General features: G+C 45.5%; 1 protein-coding gene across 4 annotated transcripts in view; it reads left to right on the plus strand.

The window, feature by feature from the left end:
* The window catches only part of ST6GAL2 (ST6 beta-galactoside alpha-2,6-sialyltransferase 2), an 86127-nt gene that overhangs the window by 22870 nt on the left and 44412 nt on the right, over nt 1-18845 (plus strand). Inside the window, exon 1 of one of the 4 annotated variants that reach the window (XM_019826953.3) lies at nt 9926-10960. The exons of the other annotated variants lie outside the window; for them this stretch is intronic. The gene's annotated coding sequence lies outside the window, so the exon portion shown is untranslated. Of the gene's footprint in view, nt 1-9925; nt 10961-18845 lie in introns of those variants that run through there. 4 annotated transcript variants of the gene reach the window in all.

Below are 18845 nucleotides of genomic sequence, written 5' to 3' on the forward strand. Positions count from 1 at the left end.
GCTCTAGAGATTCTGGGATGGTACCAGGCCCTTGTTCTATAACTTCTGTGCTGTCTCCACCAGCAAGAAGAAAGCACCAGCACCTAATAATGATAATCTCCACCAGCAAGAAGAAAGCACCGGCACCTAATAATGATAATAGCTCTTCCTAGCTTTGGCAGAGGTTTAATCCAGTACCACCAGGCTCCACCATTGGCAAACTGAGGACCCAGACTTCCGAATACTTGCCAGTATATTTCCCTCAGGTGCATGGTGCCTTTAAGGGATGCTGCCCTGGTGCCTGGGATGCCACCTTGTGGTGATCTGCTCTGCAGTCAGCTTCAGAAATACTGTGCCTTAAAGAGGGGACCACCTATGCTCCCCAGAATATTTGTGACTCCATTGGAATGATTCTACAGATGCTACAATGTAGTAATTTTATTCTTCAGATTTCTCCTTCCCAATTCCTGCAGGATTCTCTTGGGCTACAGAACTTTAAAATACTCCGGAAGTAAAATCTGTGATCCGATCTATTTGGTATCATTAGATGACAGGGAATGCATTGTGAGTATCTGCCTCCAGTTACCGTTGCAACACAGGTAACGTGCTTCATTTTCGCACACTGTGGGTACCTCTTTGGTGGAAAAAAAAAAAAAAGTTGGAGTCCTTGAGTCCTTGTAAGGTCTGTCCTGGCTTTTGTGAAAACTCCCTAGTCTCCAGGATGGAGGAAGAAAATACAGCCATGTTCTTTGGCTTTTCTAAGACAAATGGCATTGACATTGTAAGCCATGAACTCATGATTCTATTACTGTATTCACTTATTTTGGGGTTGAGGGAAAACCAAAATGTATTTTATGCGTTGTATTAATTAGACTTAAAATAGCTCACTTACTTGTTTTCTTTAGTGTGAAGCCAGTTTTCTCAATTACCCTGTCTCCATCTAGAAAATGTGGTTTACTTATATGACCTGCCTCTGTTTAGCGTCCACATCATAAAGCACAGTGAAATTACGTTCTTCCGGGTGCACAATTCTCAGTGGTTTCCACTGAGAGCTGGTATTTTGTTTTCTTATAAAATGGGGACTGAAGTTTTTACTAAAATGAGGGGGCAACCAAGTCAGAATGCTTTTCTAGCACATAATGCAGAGTAAACCCACAGTAGCCCACATGGCTTGACTTGAACTTTACATTCTGAAGACAGCCAGAACATACTTGAGGGTGCATTCTTTTTTAAATTCAAAGTAATAACTCCACACTGTTGAGAGCTGAATTTGAGCTATAGATTTTTATCAAAGTCATCTGACATTTTAAATAAATTTTAGATTGGTGAATTCAGTGTTTCTGTGACAGCGATCATAAACGTTTTCCTTGTTCCAAAAGCAATATGAGGACTGTATATTTGTACTGTAGTTAATGCTGTGTTAAGTCAGTGTAATGTAGCTGCTGCAAACATTTGTAGAGCAGAGGAGAAAAAGCCTTTATTTAAATCTTGCCAAGAGCAGAAATAAAGTGAACAAATGCACAGTGGAGTGAGAGAAAACATAAATATCCATACGGTTTTATTACCGTGGTGCCCTGGTGGTAGCATCTCCTTTAAGCTGCATGGAATATATGGTGCTGTTGCTGATAATTTTATGTCTGAGTGTGGGCCTCACAAGAGATGTTTGTTGAGTGAATCAATGTTGGATCAGTGCTCTCTTTTTCTGTTAACAGAACTTTCACTTACCCAGCATGGAAATTAGGTACAGATAGCCTAAATGTAGTACTACTTGTAAATTTCCATAAGAGTAAGAAATAAAAATAAATGAACATAAATTCTCTTTAATAGTGAAATGTTCGTGGCTGATGCAGGTACCATGAAGACAACTTTAGAAGTTATTTTCACCGTAAGTCAGGCAGAGAAAGACAGATACCATATGTTTTCACTCATGTGTGGATCCTGAGAAACTGAACAAAAGACCATGGGGGAGGGGAAGGGGGAACAAAAAAAGTTACAGACAGGGAGGGAGGCAAACCTTAAGAGACTCTTAAATACGGAGAACAAACTGAGGGTTGATGGGGGGTGGGGGAGAGGGGAAAGTGGGTGATGGGCATTGAGGAGGGCACCTGTTGGGATGAGCACTGGGTGTTGTATGGAAACCAGTTTGATAATAAATTGTATTTAGTAAAAAAAAAAAAAAAGTTATTTTCACTAAATTATAGACTCGTGAAGGATAAGACGGTGTTGTATTGTCCTTTTGATCCCTACCACGTAGCACAGTGCCTGGCATATAATAAAGGCGTAATGCGTGCATTGTGTGTATATGATGTGGTGTGTGTGTGTGTGCACGTGCGTGTGTGTGTCTCCATCAAGGGTAGGTGGGCAGCTTACATGCCATGGCTTATTAACAAATTAGATAAAAGAGCTTTTTGCAGCCCAGAGAAAAGTTACAGCTGGAAGGAGGAGGGGCTGGGGCGAGTGGGGTTAGATGACCAGAGCATTTGTTTAGCATAGATACTGGACCAGAATTCATCAGAACGATTTATGATGCCTGTTGTCGTCCCAGAGACACAGTCTTCAGACAGCATCTTTCATCTCCTTTGAGGTGCTATTTTCCTGTGTCATCCTGGTTGCTGTAAACTCCTATTCTGATAATTGTGCCATGACTCCGGTCTCACCCTTCCCTCCCTCTGTACTTTTCTGTCCCTGCCATGTCGGGAGTGGGGCTGGTCGGTCCCTCTCCAGGGCAGATCTGGGTTTCCAGCGTCTGGCAGTGATGCTTTGTTTGTAAATTTCTGGTCCTGCTGGAGCCCTGCAGAAGTTTTGTGCCATCCGTCAAGGCTGGGTGCATGTGGACACAATATTATTTTCACATCTCTCCCTTTTTCCTCATTCCATCTATGACCAAATAAACTTCCAGAAGTCATAGTGCTAAGTTCCCATTTGCCAACTGTGTGTGGTTGACTTTTAGCTAAAACTGTCTACTGACTCTGATGGGGAGGCTGAAACCCACTGCATTTTATTTATGTCATTAGATGTGATAAAGACATTAAAATTATAGTGTTTCTCCCAAGTTCTTGATAGTATATTTCATAGAGGCCAGGGTTTCCCTATCATGGTGTGTTTGGGGATTAAGTAACAAGGGGTTTGATCTTTGTGAAGAGGAGATATTGTGTATCTCTGCCCTTACCCAAACCACAATACAGGCACGCAGATTCCCACCTGCCCTACCCCTCACAGCTCCTATTTTTCCACTTGAAATGCACCCGGCCCCCAACTACCTAATTCTTCCCACCCATTTGTTCTCAGTTTAAATTTTACTGCCACCGTATGATCCGCCCAGGCTCCCCAACCTAAGTTAGGCCCCAAAGTCTTTTGTCTTACAGTCCCTCCTTCATTTCCCCACCTTGTTCCTGGAGTGGCTGAGAACTTCCTATGTGCCAGGCACTGTCTAGGGAGTGAGGAAAGACAGGTCCCCCTCGTAGAGCTTACAGCCTGTTGGAGAAGGATAGCATAAAACAAACAACATAGCAGGTGGTGAGCAGTACCAAAAGTGAAGACAGAGCCGGCTGAGAGAGGTCGGGAGGAGGAGTATTTCAGGGAAAGCCCTTCTGAGTAGAGCAGAGACTTACATAAAAACTGGGAGGAAGGCAGGTCAGCTTCTAGAGGATGGCCCCAGGCAGCAGGAAGGGCCCAGGCAGGGCCCCAGCCCTGCAACAGGTGGGAGCTGAGTGTGCAGGAAGCTGTAGGGGCCAGGAGGACGGAGGAAGGCAAAGGGAGCAGTGGTGTGAAATGAGGACAGCAAGGGGCACCTGTGTCAGTTAAGCCTCTGACTCTTGATTTCGGCTCAGGTGATGATCTCATGGTTTGTGAGTTCGAGTCCCGCATCAGGTCCCATGCTGACAGTGTGCAGCCTGCCTGGGGTTCTCTCTCTCTCCCTCTCACTCTGCCCTTCCCCCACTTGTGGTTGTGCTCTTTCTCTCCCCAAAATAAGTAAACTTAAAAAAAAGTGAGGTCGGGGTGCCTGGGTGGCTCTGTCGGTTGGGTGTCCGACTTCAGCTCAGGTCATGATCTCACAGCTCATGGGTTCGAGCCCCGCATCGGGTTCTGTGCTGACAGCTCAGAGCCTGGAGCCTGCTTCGGATTCTGTGTCTCCTCTCTCTGCCCCTCCCCTGCTCACACTCTGTCTCTCTGTCTCTCTGTCTCTCTGTCTCTCTCTCTCTCAAAAATAAATATTTTTAAAAAATTTTAAAAGATGAGGTCAGCAAAAGAAGTGGAGGCATACCACATACGGGAGGTAAGGGGGGAGGGGCGATTGACAGCAGGTAACTGGCTACATTAAATTCCCATCATAAGAGTTTCTTTCTGTGGCCTGGAGCACAGAGGGAAGGCAGGGTGCCAGCAGGGACACCGGTTCCAGGGCTGTTGCACTGGTGCAGGTGAGAGGTGGTGTGGACCACTTTGGGGCGGCAGAGAAGGCAACCAGTTGTGCGAGTGCAGGTATGTTTTAGGATTGGGTCTGTCTAGGTCAGGTCAGGGCTGGTGGTTGGGATTGGACATAGGTTTAAGTGGAAAGAAGAAGCAAGAGTAACACCAAAGTCTTTGACCCAGGCAGCCCGGCGAATGGCCGTGCTGGTTACTGGATGGGGAAAGGCTAAGGGAGGAGTAGAGAGTAACAGGTGTTTGGTTTGGACACATGAAGTTCGAGATTGCTAGGAAGCACAGAAGGGGAGTAGTTGGTTATATATAGGTTTGCGGTTCAGAGAAGAAACCAACACGGTGGATATAAATGTGGGCGGCACCAGGAGATAGAAAACGTAGCACAGTTGTATCCGTACACTTACGTAGCAGGTGTGTATGTTGAGTCCACATCCAGAAATGTTCAAGAAATGCAAATTTATCTCAATGCAACTTAAGCTGTATTTGGAGACCCCATTCCACCCAGTGTTGGAAAATCAAACTACCAATTCAGCCAACCTTTTCTAGTTGAGTAAATTAACCAAAATTGACATTAACGTGGGTGATTTAGGTTCTTTTTTTTTCCTCTTCTAACTTAGATAGCTTCATGACTTCAGGGAAATTGTCTAGTCCTTAGCATGCAGGTGCATGCATTTTGGGCTGGCTGGGTTTGAACTACCTGCCTGGCCTTCTGCCTTGCAGTACATTATAGTACAGCACCCTCTACTGTCCCCCTTCCATCCCGTGCCTGTGCTGCGCGTCCCCTCTGGGTCTGTGGATTCTGTCTACTTTGGAGGCCACAGTTGGTTGACATTAGAAACCATCTTCGGGAGCCCTGGCCAGTGCCCAGTTGTTCTGTTTCAATTCCCACTCTCCTTTTCCATCAGTTCAGAGATCTTTCCAGTCTCCCTTTGGACAAGAGAAAATGGGCTCAGCAAGTATTCTTCCCAGTTTTTGTCCTGCCCTTTCCCACCCCTTGAAATACAGCTTTTGAACTTTATTTATTCCTTTAACATTTTTTAGTGTTTATTTCTTTTTGAAAGAGAGACAGACAGAGTGTGAGTCAGGGGTGGGGAGGGGAAGCAGAGAGAGAATCCGAAGCAGGCTCCAGGCTCAGAGCTGTCAGCACAGAGCCTGATGTGAGGCTCAGACTCATGAACCGTGAGTGAGATCATGACCTGAGCTGAAGTTGGATGTTTAACCAACTGAGCCACCCACATGCCGCTATTTATTTATTTTTTAATTTAAATTTTAGTTAGGGGGTGGCTCAGTTGGTTAAGCATCCACTTCTTGGTTTCGGCTCAGGTCATGATCTCATGGTTCCTGGGTTTGGCCCCCACATTGGGCTCTTGTGCTGACAGTGTGGAGCCTGCTTGGGATTCTCTCTCTTTCCCTCTCTCTGCCCCTCCCCTGCTCACGCAAAATAAATATATTAAATGTAATTAATTTATTAATTTTAAAGTAAATTAATACTAAAATAAATTAATTTTAAAAAACTTTAGTTAACATACAGTGCAATTTTGGCTTCAGGAGTAGTAGAATTCATTGATTCATTACTTACATAGAACATGCAGGCTCATCCCAAGTGCCCTCCTTAGTACACCTCACCCATCTGTCCCATCCCCCACCCACCTCTCTCCATCTAATCAAAATAAGTCATTTAGCTTTTGGACTTTAAAGGCAAGAATTGACATCACCGCCTTCTGGTTCCTTTGTGACAATTTTCCTTTGGGCACTAGAGGTCTTATGTTAAAAATTTTTTTTTAATGTTATTTATTTTAGAGAGAGACAGAGACAGAGCACAAGTGGGGATGGGGCAGAGAGAGAGGGAGACACAAAATCCAAAGCAGGCTCCAGGCTCTGAGCTGTCAGCACAGAGCTTGACGCGGGGCTTGAACCCACAGACCTCAAGATCATGACCTGAGTTGAAGTTGGACACTTAACCAACTAAGCCACCCAAGCACCCCTGTTTTATGTTTAGCGTCCTCCCTCCCACTAAAAATCTCGGTCCTCCTCCTTTAGCAGTAGCTGCCAGGGTCACCAGGAAGGTCACAGGGTAAAAAGGAATGTGGTAAAAAAAAAAAAAAAATCAGTTAAGACTACACAGTATCTTGCAAGATTTGTATACCTGATTTCTGCCTTTCCTGTCCTATAAGCTCAGGGGAGGGGACAGATTATATTTGATTTGCTCCACATGGTAGACACAGGACCCAGTGTGTAGTAGGTGCCCAGTTACCTGTAGAACGAATGAATGAGTGAAGTAATGTTAAGACCAACACTGTGTTCGTAGGTACACGTGCGCTCAGATGCAAAAAAACATTTGTGCTGCTGTTCCCAGGGGAACCATAACTCAGTTGACTGGCCATGCCTGGGGTGTGTTGGCACTTAGAAGATGTTATAAGGGTGAGCTAATCCTTAGAATTAGAAACTTCAGAAATTATTCCATAATCTGGAATTTTTTTACTGGCTTTGGAAATGGAACCTGGAGAAGCATACTAGAGAGGAAACATTTGAATCATACCTAGGTTATTTTTTCTTTAAGTTTATTAATTTTAGATTGAGAGCAAGCAAGCGGAGAAGGGAGAGAGAGAGAGAGAAACAGAGGATCCGAAGCTGACTCTGTGCTGACAGCAGATAGCGCGATGCAGGGCTCGAAGTCACAAACCTGGAGATGGTGACCTGAGCTGAAGTTGGATGCTTAACCCAGTGAGCAACCCAGGGGCCCCACCCAAGTTATTCTTAAGTGCACTGGGGACCTTCTTTGTTTGTTTGTCTGTTTGTTTATTTGCTTGTTTGTTTTTAAGTAGGCTTAACCCAGCATGGAGCCCAACATGGGGCCCAAACTCAGGACCTTGAGATCAAGACAGGAGCTGAGACCAAGAGTCAGACACTTCACTTCCTGAGCCACCCAGGTGCCCCTGGGGTCCCTACTCTGGAGTCTCATCCCAGCTTCTCAGACTTTTCCATTAGGGAGAAGAACACTGAGCTCTGGAAGGTCAGAGGGCAGAGTTGAAAGCTCTGTACCGAGAAGTTTCTTTGAAGTCTCATATTTTATGTTAAATTCAAGTTCATTTATATTTGACAACATAATATGTATATGTGTTTTAATATAAGAGTTAATGCATTTCGAAGATATGCTGCCTTCTTCTGCTACTTCTGTGGAAAATATTTCCTATCATAAGAACTTGGTGTTAGGGCATTCACAACTTGCATTTTCTCTTAATGTTTTAATAGTTTCATTCTTAAAACCAAACTTTAGGAGTGTTAAGGCTACATTACTAAAGCCACTAAGTAGCCTTACAAAGCAAACTGTTGTCATTTTTACTTGCCCAGAAAAGTGTTCACCAGTCTACGATTTTCACTGGCAATTCTTCATCTGCCAAGGTGATTTTCATCTTTTTATTTACACATATGTTATGGGACAAAAAAATCAACTAGGATAACTTTGACATAATAATGAAATCTAAGTATTTATGATTCCTTATATCATGGACACTGAATGAATTTGTAGGACATTGAGTTTTAAATGTTCCTACTAACACATTTTTCTTGGGCATTTTCAACAACCCTGGGAGGTAAGGAAGATACACATCATCATTGTCCTCATTTTGACTGCTTCCAGTTTTACCAGGTACTGTCCTGGCTCCCACACGGGTTAACAATGGGACTTTTAAGTCACCGCCCTGGGACTCATGTTTCTCACCCATAAAATGGGCTTCACCATAGTTCCCAGATGGTAGGATTTGAGAGACACTGAAATAACTGTTCAGCATTTTACAAGATACCACAAATGTCAGACAGATGGAGGTTAAATTATTATATGCGTTACAGATAGTCATGCATAACTTGTGGCCTGGGTGTGGGGAACAAATTGGATTGCCAGTCCCCCACATTGCTTCCCCCAACTGTCAAATCTAGACTTTGGGCCAGCTTAGTTTGGTGCTACCAAGATTCATGCCATTATCCTTGTCCCTCAGTGGACTGGGAACTTCTCTATAGGAGAATTAAGAGGTGGTGTAGAGAACACAGGACTGAGAGACTCCATCTTCTCAGGTAGTTAGGAGTAAACAAGATGGCAGCCATAAGTGCTTAAGGCAGAGCCTGGGGCCACAGGGCATAGCTGTTTTTAGATACTTACAACCTATGGTAGCAACAATAGAAACTTTATTTGCATATTCTCATTAAAATCTGTTATTCTGTATCAGTCTGTTAAAGTCAGGATTATTTTCATCTTCATATGATGAAGCTGAGGCTCCAAGAGCTAAAGTAACTTGCCCCAAATCACATAGCTAGAAAGAGTGAGGGCCAAAATCTCATTGCTTTTGTATGCTTTCATAAATCATTACAGCTGTAAGTTATTCATTGCTGGATTGATGATGTTGTCACATGAGAGTCTTAACCAAAGCTGGAATCCAGGCTGGAATCTAAACGTTAGATTTATACTTTGTGCTAACAGAGGAAGCAGGGATTATTAGCCAAAGAGATTAGGAAGTAGAGATGTAAATATAAACACAATTAGTGATTGCTCTTATTTTTACAACTCTTATTACAACTTTTATTTTTATAACTTTTGTTATGTGTAAAATTGTTATGTTTAAATATGTTCAAAACACAAAATACATAAATTAGTTTATATACTCAGATTTAATACCTATTAATATTCTACCTTACTACTTTGAATCTTTTCTTTATAAGAAAGGACATTTTTAAAAGTTTTTTTTTGTTTATTTTTTTTAATTTTTTTTAACGTTTATTTTTTAGACAGAGAGAAACAGAGCATGAACGGGGGAGGGTCAGAGAGAGAAGGAGACACAGAATCCGAAACAGGCTCCAGGCTCTGAGCTGTCATCACAGAGCCCATCGCGGGGCTCAAACTCACAAACCGCGAGATCATGACCTGAGCTGAAGTCAGACTCTTAACCGACTGAGCCACCCAGGCGCCCCCATTGTTTACTTATTTTTGAGAGAGAGACAGACAGACAGAGAGTTGAGTGGGGGAAGGGCAGAGAGAGAGACACACACACAGAATCTGAAGCAGGCTCCAGGCTACAAGCTGTCAGCCCAGAGCCCGACGTGGCCTCGAACCCACGAACGGTGAGACCATGACCTGAGCCTAAGTCGGACGCTTAACCAACTGAGCCACCCAGGTGCCTCAAGAAAGGACATTTTTGAGCAATGATGCAAGCACCCTCCCTCCCACTCAAAATCTCAGTCCTCCTTCCTCAGCGGTCACTGCTGAGGTTTGTACTGGCATTTTATAACCCTCCAGAAATGATTAAGACTCTTCTGAGTTTGCTTCTGCAGCTTGTGTTTTCCCCTCAGCATTATTCTTGAGATCCACCTGTGCTGATCTATGGAGACGGATCTAAAGCAGTTAGCTTTTTTTTTATGATCCCTATTTGTTAAGATGTGGCTCTTGCCATAGAAAACACTCTCTTTCCCCTGATAGGCAAAACCAGTGCCCTGGTTTGAAGTTTTCTGAAAGGGAATTCTTCTAAGCACACTCTCTTCCTGGGCTCTGATGACAGCCCTAGTGTCTGGACTGAAGAGACATGTTGGAATTTGCACTCTTGGTGTTCAAGATTTTAAATCTTAATTTCCCCAAGAACTTCATTCAATTCCCCCAAAGGCAGAGTCTCCTGGGATACATATTCAGCCTGACATTAAGTTTAATAACTATTTGTTGAATTAGAGTAACATGAATTACAATAAGCTAACACGGTGAGCCCCAAAGAAGATACTTCTCAGGCATTCAGCCCCTGATGGGTTCTGCTTTTTGTGACGGAGACACCAGAGACAGGGCTTTATTTAGGCAGGGTCTGGGCCATGCTTATTAGCTGGAGTCCCCTGCTTGTGCTGATCTCAACGAGGGCATGTCCTTTTGGGGCCACTGAAAGAGAGGGATGCCTACTGGTGAGCCTTTATGTGTTTACGCATGGGACCAATATTCATACAGTGAAATCCATGCTGGTTATACCACTTTTTTGCTTTTACAGGATTTCAAAACCTGGACTGAAATCATATTTATGTAGCTTTCCCTTTGGGCCAGGCACTGTGCCAGTTAAGTCACACGCAGCGCCTGACTCATTCATCTCACAGAGCAGTGGTGATCGAGGCAGTGTTATGACTCACACTGGATGAAGAAACTGAGGCTCAAAGGATTTATCCAAAATAACAGAGCCGGCAAGGATCTGAACAGGCTGTCTGACCAAAGGGCTTTCCAGTCAACCATACGTTGCCTTTCCTTCTCAGTGTGGAATCATCAATGTCACTGTGCAACACTGTGTAGACCAGAGATGGTGGCCCTGATGTGCCCCTGATTGGTGCCGGCACCCTCTTGCCATCACACATGCATCCACTGCCAGTCCATATTGATGCTCTGACCCCTGTGGGGACAGGAAGGCATGCTTTTCCTATGAAACAGTGGCTTCCACTGGTCCAGAGGCCTCCTTGGGAGAGCCACCTGCTGACCCACCTACACTTTGACCCAGAAGCCCAGTTACATTGGAGGAAGCAGAGTGTAACCTTCAAGTCTCAGTGGCAGGTATGCAACATTTCATCTTCTTGACTACTAAACATCACTGCTGAAGCTAATTTACAGCTTCAATCATGAGCCTTGGCATATTATTGGTATAAAGTGTAAATATTTGAATGCTAATTATCGTAAAACAAACAGGCCACTGTGTCCAAAGCAGATGAATGCTGTTTCAGGAAGCCAGCAGACCCTAGCTGGTAGGCAGCTTGTGTTGTCTCTGCACAACCAATAATAGACGTCTGGAATCATTTCCACCTCCCTCTGCCCCAACAGCACCTGCCACCTCATTGCAGAAAGTTCTGAAAGCTAAAAGCTGCCCAGAGTGGCTCACATATGGGAGTCCTTGCCTTTTAAACTATTTCCCATCTGCCCTGCCACTTGAGGAAAAATCTTGTATTGCTGAAATTATTTGCTCAGAAAAAGAATACCATCGTCTTAATAAGATTGGCCACCCTTGTTCAGCGGGAGCCCAACATTCCTGGTCACCTGTCTTTGCACCATGCAAATTCTCATCCCAGGTGCACTTAGCCCAGTTGTTCCACTGGCTGGAGGTGACTGACTCCCTTCCAAACCAATGTGTGCTTCAGTGTCCAAACCTACTCCCCCGCGTCTTTAGTCCATTTAGCTCCTGTCTACATTCACTTATCCTGGGACAGAGACCCAAGCAGTCAGAATTGTGGTCTTCCTACCTAGATAACAAATTCCTTGAGATCTTAGACCTTCCCACCTGTAGCTGGAAATGTTAGTGAACTGGCAGCCTGTTCTGACTGGGCGAAATCCACGTGGTTGGCGTGCCCAGGCTAAGCTGTCTCTAGTAATGGCCAAGCAGGTGGATTCTGGGGAGGTGTTGATTCCAAGGCCTATATCTGGGAAGATCAGTTTCTCCAGCAGACAAAAGCGTGTTAGGCAAGACGGGATGTCAGGTGGTCTGGTCAGTGTAGGGAGCTAACCTGAAATTTGGCATAATACTTTCTGGCCGAGAGAAAAAAAATCTCATTAAAATTTCAAGCATGGTGGGGGCGCCTGGGTGGCTCAGTCGGTTGAGTGTCCGACTTCGGCTCAGGTCATAATCTCACACCTCGTGGGCTCGAGTCCCGAGTCAGGCTCTGTGCTGACAGCTCAGAGCCTGGATCCTGCTTCAGATTCTGTGTCTCCTTCTCTGCCCCTCCCTGATGCGCGGGCACACACTATCTCTCTCTCAAAAATAAATACACATTAAAAAATTAAAAAAAAAATAAATACAATACATTTTCAGGCATGGTGCAACATCTCCTGGTTTCATTGTACAGTTGGTATAAAAGGGGTTTGGAACAGTGTATATGATGGGGACCACTCAGAGCTTCAGTTTCTCCATATGCCGAATGAGAATAACAATGTTGACTGTAGAGTTTGATACGAGGATTACACCGGGAATGAAGCATTTAACTGAGACAGTACAGATGAGGGGCTTTGCACAGGGCCCAGCACGTGGTAGGCGTCTGCTGCATGGCAGCATCTGATACCGTCACTGCTCGTTCATTCCATCTCCCTGACCACTCCTGTGACTGCTGTTCCTTACATTCTGTTCCTTACATGCTGTTCTTAAGCCAACCATATGACAACTGGTTAAATGTGTAGAGAGCCACCCACACACTCCCGCTGGCCTGGGAAGGACAGCAAGCGGTGGGGCCCCTCCCGCCTGTCCCACCCAGGAGTCCGCCTCCGGGCGGTCCTGCTCATTTTATTTTATGAATTGCAGTCTTTCATTTCATTTATTTAAAACATTAATCGGGAACCTTCCATGGGGCCACCTACACTGGTTTCCTGGGAATATAAGACTGAATCTGATACGGTCCCACCCTCAGGCAGCTTCCACTGTCCCCCTCTGAGATTACTCAAGATACCACCACATTTTAAATCAACCAGAAGCCATGGCACTGGTTTTTTAAACTCAGGCCTTTGCCAAGAGAGCTCATTTGGGTCGGCTGGCCCTAGCATAACTGCGTCCTTCCTCCCACAGGAGATGGCGACATCTATCGTGGAGTCCATCGGCTCCTGGTCACAAGGATACTTGGCCTGAGCCAAGCTGCCTCACCCTCAGGGCGCCCAGTGCACCTGCAGGGCTGCCCTTGTAGGACAATGAATCAGCAGTTCGGCCGGAACCGTTAGAAAGGGGGCCGGCCCTCCCACCACCAGGCCCCACTGACCAGGCTGACCTCCTTCTTTCTGCTCTTCTGGGCATTAGCTTCAGAATGGGCTGAGACCAGAGTGAGAAAGAATGAAAGAGCGGGCCCTCCGTGTCGTGCATGTAGCAGTCTGGAGGCTTTCTTACATTTATAGAAAATGAAAAGAAAGAAAAGGGGTTATTTGTGAAAGGAGCCAATGGGGTTGTGAAGAAAGAGAAGGATTCCAGCTGGGGGTGGTACCTCCCTCTTTTCTGCAGACTTGAGTGTTTTCTTGGGTATGTGACAAGAGCTAATTTTGGAAAAACGAATCTTGAAAGCAAATGTCTCCTGACGGCTACTAAGATACATGAGTATCTCACTATAGCTCACATCCTAAATCTTCTTTATTATTTCAATGTTAAAATAAATACTTAGATTTAAGATTCTTTAGACAACTTCGACACACAAAAAAGACACGAGTGTTTCTCCGACCAACAGAAAACCTGGCCAGATGGCAGTTGTAGCAGAGACCCATCCATCAAAGTGTGTTACAAAATACTCTCCATTCAAGGAAACGGGTGATCAAGCCTGTCAACCTGAGGGCTTATGAGAGGGACATCGTTGAAGTGGCAAAGGCCAGAATTAACTTCTCTCTACTCTTGAACAAAATGGGAAGCTAGCCCTCTTAACGCTTAGCTGCACTGTAATGTTCATCTGCAGCTTGCGTTTCCTCACGTCATCTGACCACTTGTAATGAATTGTGCCTTTTGGAAAATGTGATTTCTCCCTCAACAATTTGAAGGAGGATTATTAACACTCTTTTGTATTATGTTCAACATCCTCCGTGCAGAAACATGGCTCATTTCTTTGAGAATTAGTATCTGAGGGGCACCGAAATTCCTGAACAAGTGGAATAATCAAAATAATTTCTAGCAGCCGGTCGTTTTGTTTTGTTTGTCTATGATCATTGCTTTAGTGTTACCCTGTTAAGTTTCCTAGAGGCCTGGCTAGAAAGGCAATAGGAATTGGGAGAAAAGTGGGAAGAGAGAAAAGTAGTTCAAGTGGACAGAGAACGTCTACTTGGAATGTATACCTTAGCACGGCTAAAGTAGTAGGTCATAATGTTATTACAATCGCTTTGGAGAGGGGGCACCTGAGTGGCCCAGTTGGTTAACCTTCTGACCCTTGATTTCAGCTCAGATCATGATCTCGCCGCTTTGTGGGTTCGAGCCCCACATCGGGCTCTGTGCTGGCAGTGCAGAGCCTGCCTGAGATTCTCTCTCTCTCTCTCTCTCTCTCTCTCTCTCTCTCTCTCTCTCCATCTCTCTCTGCCCCTCCCCCATTTGCACTGTCTCTGTCTCTCACAAAATAAATAAATAAACTTAAAAAAAAATCCCTATGGAGAGAGGGCCACGCCACACAAACGATGCTTATAATCTTGCCAGTTCTCTTCCCAGGGGACAACTGGCAGGGACTGAACTGCCGCAGTCACTAAAATCACCCCCGACAAAGCACACGTGAACGTATGATTAGATAGCACTTTGTCATTGGCACCTGGGAACGGATGATTTGCCTGATGTAGCTCTTATATCTCCCCGATGTGATTTATATCACACCAGCTAACGATGGGAAATAGCAATGAGTATACGTTACTTTGTTTAAGCTACGTTATTATATTTTAAATATACCACGTTAGAGGAAAAAAAAATGTGTTGTTTTTTTTTCTTTTTCTGTTGCTTAGCTGAATATTTCTTCCTCTGGCTGAATGGTCATTTTGAGGAGAAGAATGAGCAATGGACAGAACATTGGTGATGTCCTCCACCTGTCTCTGACCTGGATTTTTATAAAGATGCTGGGGACTGGGCCCCATGATCCGTAAAATGTTGTGTGTAGCGTTTTGCTGGCGGAGGATTTGCTGTTGCCTTGAGATTTAATCATTTTGGAGAATGTTCCCTTAATTGGCAGCAGAAGGTTTGCAGCGACAGAGGTTGCGGGGAAGCTTTTGGATTATTAAAAGTTCAGCCTAATCATGAGTTGAGACCGTGATCCCCCTCCTTTCTATTATTACTGTGCATCCGAAGCCACGAAATCTTACCTAATGAAAAATCATCATTATTGCATTGGGCTTCCCAGTGCTTGCATGGTGCCCAGAGGGCTTCACAAATCCCACCTTACTGCTTCCTGACAAAGTGGGCAGAGACAACAAGAGCTGCCCCAGGGTCCTGGCCCCATGGCAGTGCCTTCTCTCCTGCTTTTCCCTTTTAGGCTTGCCTTCTGACCAGAGAGCTCCTGTCATGATTCTGCCTCCCTTCCATGTCTGTCAGCTCCCCAAAGTTAAAAAACAAAATGTCTTGGCCTGCTTTGGTTGGGAACGAGGCGTTTTCTAAATAAGGAAGTCTGTGTGCCTAATACCACCCCCCCCACCCTCCCCCCCCCACCCTCCCCCCCCCCATCCCCCTGCTCTGCTGCTCTGAAGCAGCTCAGGGTCACCTGGCATGGGGGTGGGGCCCTCAGCTCCAAACCCCATGGCCAGAAGTTTCTAGGCCCTCCCCAAAGGATCAAGGCTTCCTCCTCATCATTTTACACACAGCAACCCTGTGCACAGCCCTCCCCTTCTGACTTGCTGTTTTAAAAACAGTCTCTCAAGCAAATGCTGGACAAAGACATCTCCACTTCCCCATTCTTCAGCAAGCCACTGACTGTGTGCCCAGAGCTGTTGCTCAACGAGAGGCAACCATGTAATGAGGACTTCTACCCGAAGCAGAAAGACTGCCTTTTAAATTAGCAACTGCAGCCTTGCTGTGGCAGAATAATCTCTCTGGTCTTTGTCCGGGGGTTCCTGGCATGGGGCTGCCAAAAGCCTTGCAATTTCCTGAGTGGCAGGAATATCTTTGTTATGTTCATGAGGTGACTCTTGGTGGGTCCCTGCCGAGCTTCAGGATGGAGGCTGGTCACCAGAAAGATGAACTGTGTGTTCAGACAGTAGTGGGAAATCTCTGGATGCCAGGGCTTGGTGGAAGTTCATGGTTCATGAACATAGTGGAGTCCGGAGAGTGATGTTCTCTGACACCACAGAGAGAGGGATCCTCCCTGCAAGACCTCGAACCACGTGTATACCTTACAAAACCTCGGTAATTGTTGGTACAGGGCTCTCATAGTTCATTCTGGCAAATTATGGAACCCGAGGGGGTGCCATGGGAACCTCCCAGATTGCTAGCCAAAGAAAGGGTCCTAAGTGCATGTGGCCTGGGGTTCCCACTTCAGGCTGGTGTCCGAGGTGGAGGCAGTCTTGTGGGACTGAGTCCCTAACTGGCAGGGACCGTGCTAACTCCAGAGCTTAGTGTCAGAATGGTATTGCAGTGTGCTCATCTGGGGTAAGGGCAGAATAACCGGCATTAAGGGTGATTTTCTGATTTCCTAATAGAAATGTTGAAATACTGGAAATAGCATCTAGATCCTCAGCTTGGGCAGCACAGTTTGAAGCACAGGCTCCCGAGAAAACAGGTTTAGAGAGATCATGTGGTAGACGCTACTCAAAGTGTGGTCCCCAGACTGCGTGTGCACATCTGCAAACTGTCCGTTACCAGCTCCTGATGAGATGTGTACAAAACTTGACAGTAAGCATTTAGAGTCTTTTACAGCAATTGGGCATTGCCAAGACATGCAGGAGTGGAAATATAAGAGCATCAGATTGTGACAGTTTGGAGAAAAAAAGCGATCCTTCACCAGAGAGAGCTTCAAAAGCCTTCTTTAGAAGATATAGCTTCAGTCTGTGTGATCAAATGGAGTCAGAACTTACTGCTAAATGTGTGAGCCCTGGAGTCACGCAGATGGGTTTTGTATGCAGTCGCTGCTGCTTGCTATCTCCCCGGCTTTGGGCAAGTTACTTAACCCCTCTGGGCTTTAGTTTCCTCATTTATAAAGTGTATTTCCTACCTTATGAGGTGCTGGGAAGACCAGATGAACTAATCCGGGGGAAAGAGTAAGCCTAGGGTCTGGCACATAGGTTAACCATTAGTATTGTTTCTTCTGTGTTAATTTATTGGCATCAATGTTCCCAGCTTGGTGAAAGCATGTTCTGTACGCGTGTGCTTGAATTATGACCGTAAATGAAACCTGCAGCCTTGCCTTTAGGTGAATACAAGGTAAAGCAAACACGTTTTTAAAAGCCACAACTCCTCCATTGAAATGAATATTGCTTTTCATATAATCTCTGAGAGGCTGGGCTCTCCTTTCAAGGATGCCATGATGTTGGAAGCGTTTGGGGCACTTCTCATTTCACATTTCTGTTAGCACCGGCCCCCGTGATCTATTCTGAGGTAACAAAGTCCTCAAAACCTGTGTGGCTTATTCCCACAACCTGTCATCATCACTGTGGCAGTAGGTAGACTGGGCTCTGGCTGGGTTCTCACTTGGGGTCGTCCATACAGTTGCAGTGAGAGGTTGGCCAGGGATGGATCATCTGAAAGCTCAACTTGACTGGACGCGCCGCAACGTGTCTTCGCTGTTCATGTTTGATGCTGGGGCTGGGACAGCCGGAAGAGCTTGGGGTTGGCAGGGCATCTTGCAGTCCATGTGGCCTTTCTACATGGCTAGCTTGGGTTTCTTGACTGTAGGGTGGACTGAGGTTAGAGAGACAGCCTTGCTGGTGGCTAGCTTTCCTCCGGATGAGCGTTTTAAGAAGTAGAAAATGGAAGCAGGGAGTGGAAACGGATCAGAGCAGTTACAGAACCCTCCTCTGAATGCAAGGACAGGATTAGACGCCACCTCTCAATGGGAAGGGGGTCAATGAATCTGTGTCCATATTTAGTCGGCTACAGAGCCACAAAGAAAACATGGTTTTCTTACATTGGCGTATCGTTTTTTACCACCAAAGACAGAGGACAGCTTCCACAGTAACTGCGTTTATGTAGGTATCAGTCATTTTGATATGAGTTATCTAAGTAAAAACCCAGCCATTGCATTATGGCCCCACCTCACATGCCTTTGAGTTTTAGTCACATCGATCAGCCTATGCTAGGGAGGGAAGTCCGCCTCTGAGTTCTTCATACTCTACTTTCTGAGTGTCTGATTTCTACCAATGACCCCCTCGAGCCCTGTATTGCCTCCTTACACCCCTCCTCCCTGTCCCCCCTACCTGCTATAGAGAAATCTGAAAGCAACCAGCATGGTACCCTCGCTCAGAGAACTTCACTTCTCCCCGTTTCTCACAGAGCCTGTGGCTCAAACATCCAAATACACCCTCCGGGTCCCCCATGGCTGGATGGGAGTCACTTTCCAGTTCAGTTTTCCCTACTTCTTCCAACCCCATCACCCAAACACACAACCCTCACCCCCAACACGCACACGCAGGCTCACGCCATTCGTTCAGCCAATATGTATTCAGTGTCTGCCTGTGTTGGGCACTGTGCTCATTGGTAGGCTCCAGAAAGCTCCAGTATTATTACACGTGCCTTGTATTTTTCCCTTTTGGGGGCTTTGCTTACTTTCCTGAACATTAAGGGCGTTTCTTGTTACTGTTTTATTAGTACCAGGCACTGTACCTACACAGCAATGTAGCAGTAAACAGGGGCTTGAGTACTGTGTGAAGGAGAGGTTCCTTCTCCCTTACCTTTTATCTTGTCCATTTCATCTCTGCCTTCTTCGTCACCCTTTCTCTGTTGGAGGCTCATCTAGAATCAGGCAGCTTTTCCTTCATCTCCTCCCGTGTTTGACATGTGAACATACTACTTTCCTGTTCCACGAGAGAC

This window comes from Felis catus, chromosome A3 (genome assembly GCF_018350175.1).
Source record: "Felis catus isolate Fca126 chromosome A3, F.catus_Fca126_mat1.0, whole genome shotgun sequence".
NCBI classification, from domain to species: Eukaryota; Metazoa; Chordata; class Mammalia; order Carnivora; family Felidae; genus Felis; species Felis catus.